Genomic DNA, 8,027 nt, shown 5'->3' on the forward strand with positions numbered 1-8,027 from the left:
GGGGGGAGGGTCTCTATTCAAAGAAAAATGAGCCGGTTTATGAGAAAAACCAGGTCGAAAACCGTGATCCGGTTTATAAGGAAGACCAAATCAAAAACCTTCATCTAGTCTATATGAAAAACCGGACTCGAATACCATACAACCCTACGCGCAAAGAACACCCCTTGCATATTTACAACACATCACAAGAGCCATCTACACCCCACAGGTTATGCCGAACCATCTACAAGACCGCAGTAGCATGACAATGATATCAGTTTCAATAAATCTAACCACATTATAATCTTCGATGATACACATACAAATGACATGCCTAAATTGAAGGACAAAATTGTCATACCCCCTAATAAAAATTCAATAAACCTAACCACGTTATAGACACATTAGGATCTCGTCCTCTGTAGTGACAAGTGCAGCTCCAATCCTGCCCTCCCCCGTCGCCCCCTCCATGACGCAACTGCTGACAGCCTTACAACGGTGCTATCGAGCACTGCGATGTCATGGTGGCGATACCAACCCAAATCTTCCCAACCAAAGAGCTTCAAAGATTTTTTTTGTAGAAAAATCTTATTCTCTAGAGTTCATACAAAATTACTGTAAACCAAAGGAGGCCTTATGCTCTGAAATGCGGTTACATTGGACATCCCTATGAAATCATGCATTCAGCGACTTTGGCATTGGACAACCGAAAAACGGATACTATCAGATCCGCCGAACTGTTTCCTGGCACTCCGCTGCAGTGCGGAAGGCGCGACATATATATTGAGACAATGAATCTTGAAAAAACAGACCCAAAAAAAAAAGAACTCGTAAGGTTCCGAGGCTCTGAGCGAAACGAAAAAACTGCCGTCCCGAAAGGCGATTGACGTAGCAAAAGAGTGGATGTATGCTGCCCTTGAGAGGGCCGGAGAAAAATCGCTGCGAAATGAGACCACACGTTAGCTCCCGGCCAAGCAGCTCCACCGGCAACGAGACGGCACAGAAGCACACGGCCAACGCATCAGCAACGAGCAACGCAACGAGACCGCACGGCCACAGCCCACAGGACACCGACGCCCCTCCAGAATCCGGACGTACGCAACGCCGCCACAGTCCACACCGGCCGCTGCCGCACGCACGCACAGCTTCCTCAACTTGACGTCGTCCACCAGTGCCTGAGAACCGAAAGCTACGCCGCGATAAAACTCCGCCACTCCTTCGCCGCTGCGCAGCCGGTTGCTTGGGATGCGGACACAAGCGGCATTGATGCCTTTGATGGGCTTGACGGGTGCGTGTGATCTTGCCTTGTTTGGAGCCATTCCGGGGCATGGTTAGGTTCACCTGACGTCCAGGGAGAACGTATCCTATGCAACGCTCAACTCATGCACCAGTTGGGCCAATGGCCCATGAGCCGTCGGATTAAAATGAAGGGACAAGACCTATCTACTATGTGGGCTGCTGGAACATTGCAGAAAGGGCCTTGTAGTGTCTCTAAATGATTCCGACTTCCGAGTAATCTGGACCGGTAGTATCTTGTTTTCTTCTCGCCCTCTTGTGTACTGCTGGAACTTTGGGTTAGAAAATTTTACCCAAACCTAGTAGGAGACTAACTCCGCGTGGCCCAATCGAAGGGAAAAAATTATGGAGCAAGCTGATTGACTACACGATTTGGAGGCCTACCCCCAAAAAAATTAATTACCGCCTCAGATCGGGACTGGAGAAAATGATTATATAGACCCAAAAAAATTGAAAAACGCACTGAGACCTTTATTAGTGTGTGTGTGTGTGTGTGTGTGTGTGTGTGTGTGTGTGTAGGAATAGATTTACTCGTGATGCTGTTATCCTTTTTCCCTTGTAACCCAGAAGTATATATAGTGTCTTTTTTTTACTTTTCTTTTTGCTGTAAAGAAGTATATTGACTTGGCGTGGTCTGAACTGTGGACTGTGGTCTTGCGATTTATAGACCTACACGGGACAGGGAAAAGACGGCCGGATCATGGACTGTCGGACTACCCTCCCTTGCACACACCCTGATTCCAGACATGCTCCTCCTACACGCCCACGATCATTAGACATGACCATGCATCGCCGATCGATAAACTCGATCTTCCGAGATACTGATGCCTGTACGTGTCGCGCGGCGATCTAGCACCACCACCACGCGTCGCCTGCCAAGATGAAGCACGGCCTGAACTCTCAAAAAGTATAATGCATTGTAGCGAGTCGCTGGGCGACCCAATGGATTAATCTAGTACGTAATACTCCAGACTCCAGAGTCCTGTCCCGAGGGATCCGGATCGTGAGGACGCACATGCTCTGGTTCCGGCCAGCGGCTGCATCCATGATTCCGATCATGATCAGACGGCCTTTTGTCCCGAGCAATTGCTCTTCTGCTGCTGTTGCTGCTGGTTGGTCTAACTGAATGTTCCCTGCACTTTCCTGCCCCTGCCCCGTCATCACTCCACTCGCTCAGAAGCCTGAAGAATGACATCACTGTCGCCGACGAAACTCTGACGGGGCCTGCATTTGCGTACAGATCCTGCCGTCCTGCGTGGCCTGCAATTTCTGCGGTGAGCTGAAAGAAGTAACTTGTGGTAACGACGGAAGAGTTGATCGAGTCTCAGAATGTCGCTGTCAGCCGTGAACTCCACTGCATCTACTGGACCTGTCGCTGTCAGCAGCAGTATTAACTACGTAATTAGTTACTTTACTTCGTAATATAGGAGGCACGAGCAAGTTCCATGACACTTCCAAGGAGATGACAAGGCTTTAGTTAGCTATAGGTGGCAACGCTGCTTAAACAACTGCAAGGAAAGTACACAAGCAATACAAGCATCTCAACCTGCTCTTTGTTTGTGTTGTTTAGATCCCGGCAAGGAAACCAGCCAACAAACATGTACTGTATCACTCATTGCTTCACGACTTGTACGATAATAGTCCCCAGCACGGTAGTTATGGTGAAAACTAGTATAAATACCGTACATACACCTGATTCCCCTCAGGAGCACCAACACCCTCACACTAACACACACACACAGCCTTCCTCTCCCCTTCTGAGTAATCCTGCATGCTCTCAGAGCAAGGAAATAAGCGAGCATGGATCACATAATGCATGTACACCAGCACCAGCAATGCGGCGACCAACGAGACGCCGCAATGGCTACTACGGGCACGCGCAGCAGCGCCGCTGTCGGTGTCTCGCAGGTCGCCTTCGTGCTCGCCGCCGTTGCTTTCTTCTCCCTCTTCTCGTCGTCATCCTTCGTGGCCGCCGCTATCTGTGCTTTTTCTTCCTCTCTCCCTTCCGGTGCCGCCCTATCAGCCCGCCTTGCGGCCTTGTGCGGCTTTGTCACGACCAAGAAGGCGCTCTTCGTCCTCTCCAACGCCATCTTCCTCTTCCTCGCCGCCGACTGCCGCTGCTTCTTCCCCCGCGTCTCCAGCATGGCCACCACATCCATGAGCGACGACAATGTCGTCACGGCTTCTGAATTGCCACCATGTGCCGTTCAAGCTCGACCATGTGCTTCTTATTCAGGGAACCTTTACTACTGCTATAACAACACCGAAGGTGCATCAACGAATTCTCCTGGAGAGCAAGGGATTAAACGAGAAGAGGCACCGGTGTCGTCGCGGCTCGAAACAGCTGGGCTCAACGGAGACGAAGCCAACATCGTCGCCTTGGAAACGGAGCAAACCTGCGGCGGAGTAGCTGAGGAGGAGCTAGAGAAGCTAGAGATGGACGAGCTCAACAGGAAGTTCGAAGATTTCATCCAAAGCAGGAGGATTACATGGCTTAAGGAGGAGGAGGAGCATGTATTGCAATGCCAACAGCAACAAGTAGTCTAATTTGTAGTGCTTGTGAGAGCCATAGGATTAGATGAGCAGTAATTAAGGTTCTCTCTTTTTGTACTGTCGTGTTCTGAACTATAGGTGTGCTGTGTGGTGGAGATAGATATACCCAGAGCCTCTACAACAACAAGAAGTCTGAACTATAGGTGTGCTCTGTTGTGTAGATAGATATACCCAGAACCTCTATTACGGTGTGAGGCTGTTTGTGATGTGAATGGTGCCAGCGGTTTGAATTCTATTGCAGAATCGTGTGCACATTTCGGAGCAGTATCATGCAAATTTTTGCAATCGCTCCACGCTGTAACTCTGATAGCCTTTTACCGAAAGTAACATCCTTTAGCCTCAAAATTAGTCTCTTTCTCGAAATGAGGACACGTTCTGCCCAAGGGAATCACTGTAGTAACACTTTTTAAAGTCTTTGGATCGACATCCAGCCATCCTCCCCAACACCTCACTTTTATCACCAAAAGAGTAATAAATTCTTGTTACGATTTTGCTAAAGTTACGCACTTTCAACAATTGATCTCTGTCTAACTGAAACGACTGAAGCTTTACTATGTGCAAGTGCAAAACTTCATTTTTGCAAGTGCAAAACCTTAAATTTGGAAACTGAATACTTGGTATTTGTAAGCGCAAAAGCATTACATTTGCTGTGTGGAAGTGCAATAAATAACTGAATTAGTATGCTCTATGTATGTGCAATAAATGAATATGCAATGTTTATTCAGCAAAAGAACTTTTACATTGTTTTTTTTTCACAAATACACAAAGCTTGCGTACCATTTTATTGATAGAAGGAGTAGAATGAGTACAACAGACGGTACCACATATTACACGAATGCAGGCAGGCGTGAACATGGTGCCCGGAGCAGATAGACAAGGGATGCTCGGCCCGAAAAGGGGAACAACACAGCTAAAACCAACCAAGCCCGAACCGACAAAGCCGACCCAGCAATGAGTCCCAACATCACCAAATCTAACACCGGGGACATCGCGAGCAAGCAAGCGCCTTCAAGAAGGAACGTGACGCCGAGACGTCTTCGCCATCCGGTCTGGAGTAGCCAGACCTAGGGTTTTCCCCGAGCTCGAAGAGGGGCGTAGCTGAAGGCCATGGCAACGCCTCCAAGAAGAAAAAACGACACCTGCAGTCTATCTGAAAGTATGCTATGTTTTAGTGCACAAACTCAGCCTTTGCTCAATTTATTTTGCATTGTAGGTCTGGATTTTTTTTGGGAAAGGAGGTTTGCCCCCGGCCTCTGCATCTGAACAATGCATGTAGCCATAGTATTAAAAGTCTCGAAGTAGCACAAAGTCATAGATTTATTTACAGCTGGCAAGCGGAGCAAAGAAAACATAAAAAACTCAATACCACAATCGGTATGTATAATAGGACAAGATCCCTAGACTCCTATCCTATTATGAGACCGTCAACCAAACATGTTGAAAATAGCCCGTGCTACCATCTCCCACTGGTTGCACCCAGTAACCAAAGGCTCCCTGGAGTCCATAGGAGTGAGTAAGGACCACATACGGATCCATGCCGTAGCTCTGAAGATGACCCGCAAGAAGGTTAAAATATGTTTTCTGTTAAAAATCATATTATTCTTACAGTTCCATATAGCCCAAATAAGCGCACATATTCCAATCCGAATACGAGACATAGTGGTATGTTCTACTGAAGCTAACCACGTCCCAAATAACGATTCAATGCTAACTGAAGGAATAATGTTAAAGGCGTTTGCCAAAGTAATTTCGGGAGAGGGCAATCTATGTGTTGTATTGTTTCGTCATGATCACAAAAACAACATCGTGTACTGCCTACCCAACGTCGCTTTAGTAAATTATCTTTGGTGAGAATCACTTGCTTGTGGACAAACCACATGAAGATTTTAATGCGTAAGGAAATCTTAACTTTCCAAATATGTATCGATTTTGGGATTGGGCCAGAATTAATTAAATCCATATACATAGATTTGACCATAAAAACTCTATTTCTAGCTAACTTCCAGTGAAACGAATCAGGTTGGTCGGATAATTGAACATCCATCAATCTCCGTAGCAAGTGCATCCAAGTGTTCCAACGCTCCCCAACTAAAGATTGCCTAAACTGAATATTTAAGGTTACCGATTGTAATACTGTGCCGGATGATCAACTGTTCACTATTGAGCTTTGTCATAGTGGATTTTTCTGTGGTTTGGGACGTAAAAGAACAATATCAATACAGGGGCAGATCCAGGAGTTTACTTTGGGTGTTCAATTTTTTTTGCGCTAATAGCGATTTCCCCGTATCAGCCTATTGTTATTCTACAAATTTTCATTTGGTAATTTCTTTTACTAATGAACGCAATCAGGACTGTGACATGTACTATATCTCTCTAAAGAAAAATGGTACACCTACGGGCAGTGGCGGAGCCAGGATTGGAGCAAGCCCCGGGCCTAAGTTTTTTTTGCTATTTTTTGGCCGGGAGGAAAAAAATTAACGTCCATAAGGCCTGCAGCTACCTCAAAATATACCCTATACAAAATATGGCTCAATTGCACAAAAATTTGAGAATTTAAACTCAATACTTAACGATACAACAAAATAGATGAAAACATGACAAAAACTAAGAAGTACAGTGCATGGTAAAAAAGAGTACCAAATCAGTGATTTGCATCATCAGTGACTCGCATAACCTCATCAACGGTGGAGACTAGCAAACACCTTCAAGACATAAAAAAAATCGTAAGAAAAGGCAGAAACATCAATTGAAACAATTATTATTGATACAAATCTAAAAAGTTACCGGTTCGACGAGGCAAAAGCCCTTTACGAGTCCAGTCTATTCATCTTCTTTTTCTACAATATATGAAATGAAATTGGCAATTACATCAATTTGAATCCAACAATACCCTAGATATATGACTAGATGCATACACACACATATTATTTCAATTAAATTTCAGTTCGAAGCAGTTTATACACTGATATATGTAGAACATGGTACAAGACTACAAGTGAAAATGATCAGGGGAAACAGAAAAAACATCAAAGAAAATTAAAAAAATACAAGGTGCGGTGATGCTCTGAATTACTTGTGATGCCTCTGAATTACTTGTGATCACATTGAGAAAGACTTGTAAAGATGATGATCATCTTTTACAGAAAACAATTTCTGTAAACACGTCAGTAACTTTGCTAGTTTGCTGGGTTTTGTCTCCGACCATCGTGTCGTGATGATTTTGCAGGTACCACGAGAGGCCCTTGAGTTTGCTAGAATGTCGATTAACTTCCGTTCGGGCAAATTCGGGTACTCCATATGTCCTATTTTCAGCAAAGGTCATGCTGAAATTTTCCGTGAATTTTAGCATGACTTTGCTAAAAATAGGACATATGGGGTACTTGTGACTAATGCATGGGCCGGGGTCTTAGTACTTAATTAAGTAGGATCAACTGCCCCTTTATTCTTGTTGCATTAAACCATAGGTGGCAATAGAGCCAAGTGATTGGCCCCAACTTAGAATTCTCCTTCCCAGCTAAGCTTTTAGGGTGCCTTGGCGTCGGCAAACCCTAAATTATAAAACCTTGGCTTTTAGGGTGCCTCGGTGTCGATAAGAACCTAAATGATGAAAGCTTAGGCTTTTAGGGTGCCTCGGCGTCGAGAAACCCTAAATGATAAAAGCTTAGCTTTTAGGATGCCTCGGTGTCGACAAACCCTAAATGATGAGACCATGATCTTGTTCCTTGACAATAACCAACTCTTTGACCAAACTTTTTTCCTATTTAGAGCAAAACATGGCCCACAACAATGAGGCAGGCAGTTCGGGCGGCAAGTAATTCTGGGAGCTGTCCCAGGAGATGGAGGAAGAACCTCACCGCTATGAGGACGCTGCGGAAGACACCGATCCTGACTACACAACCCCTAGTGGCGTCGGGGATGACACCACTGATGGTGCCGTCGAGGATGCCACCACTGATGATGGTGGCGCACGCATAGATGGCAGCCAACCGAAGAGGCAACGGAAGGACCGGTGCCCGAACATGCTCGCCACCGTCAAGGAGGAATTTACTGAAGTGAACTCCGACGGGCATCCAACGGCGCCCAAAGAATTAGTCAAGGGGTACTCGGTTCAGCTCGGGTGCATTCTCCGGAGCATCGACTCAATCAACACTGAGAACCTAAGGCATAAGGACCGAGGGAATTTGCGCAGCCTCCTCTTC

This window comes from Triticum dicoccoides, chromosome 2B, assembly GCF_002162155.2.
Source record: "Triticum dicoccoides isolate Atlit2015 ecotype Zavitan chromosome 2B, WEW_v2.0, whole genome shotgun sequence".
Lineage (NCBI taxonomy): Eukaryota > Viridiplantae > Streptophyta > Magnoliopsida > Poales > Poaceae > Triticum > Triticum dicoccoides.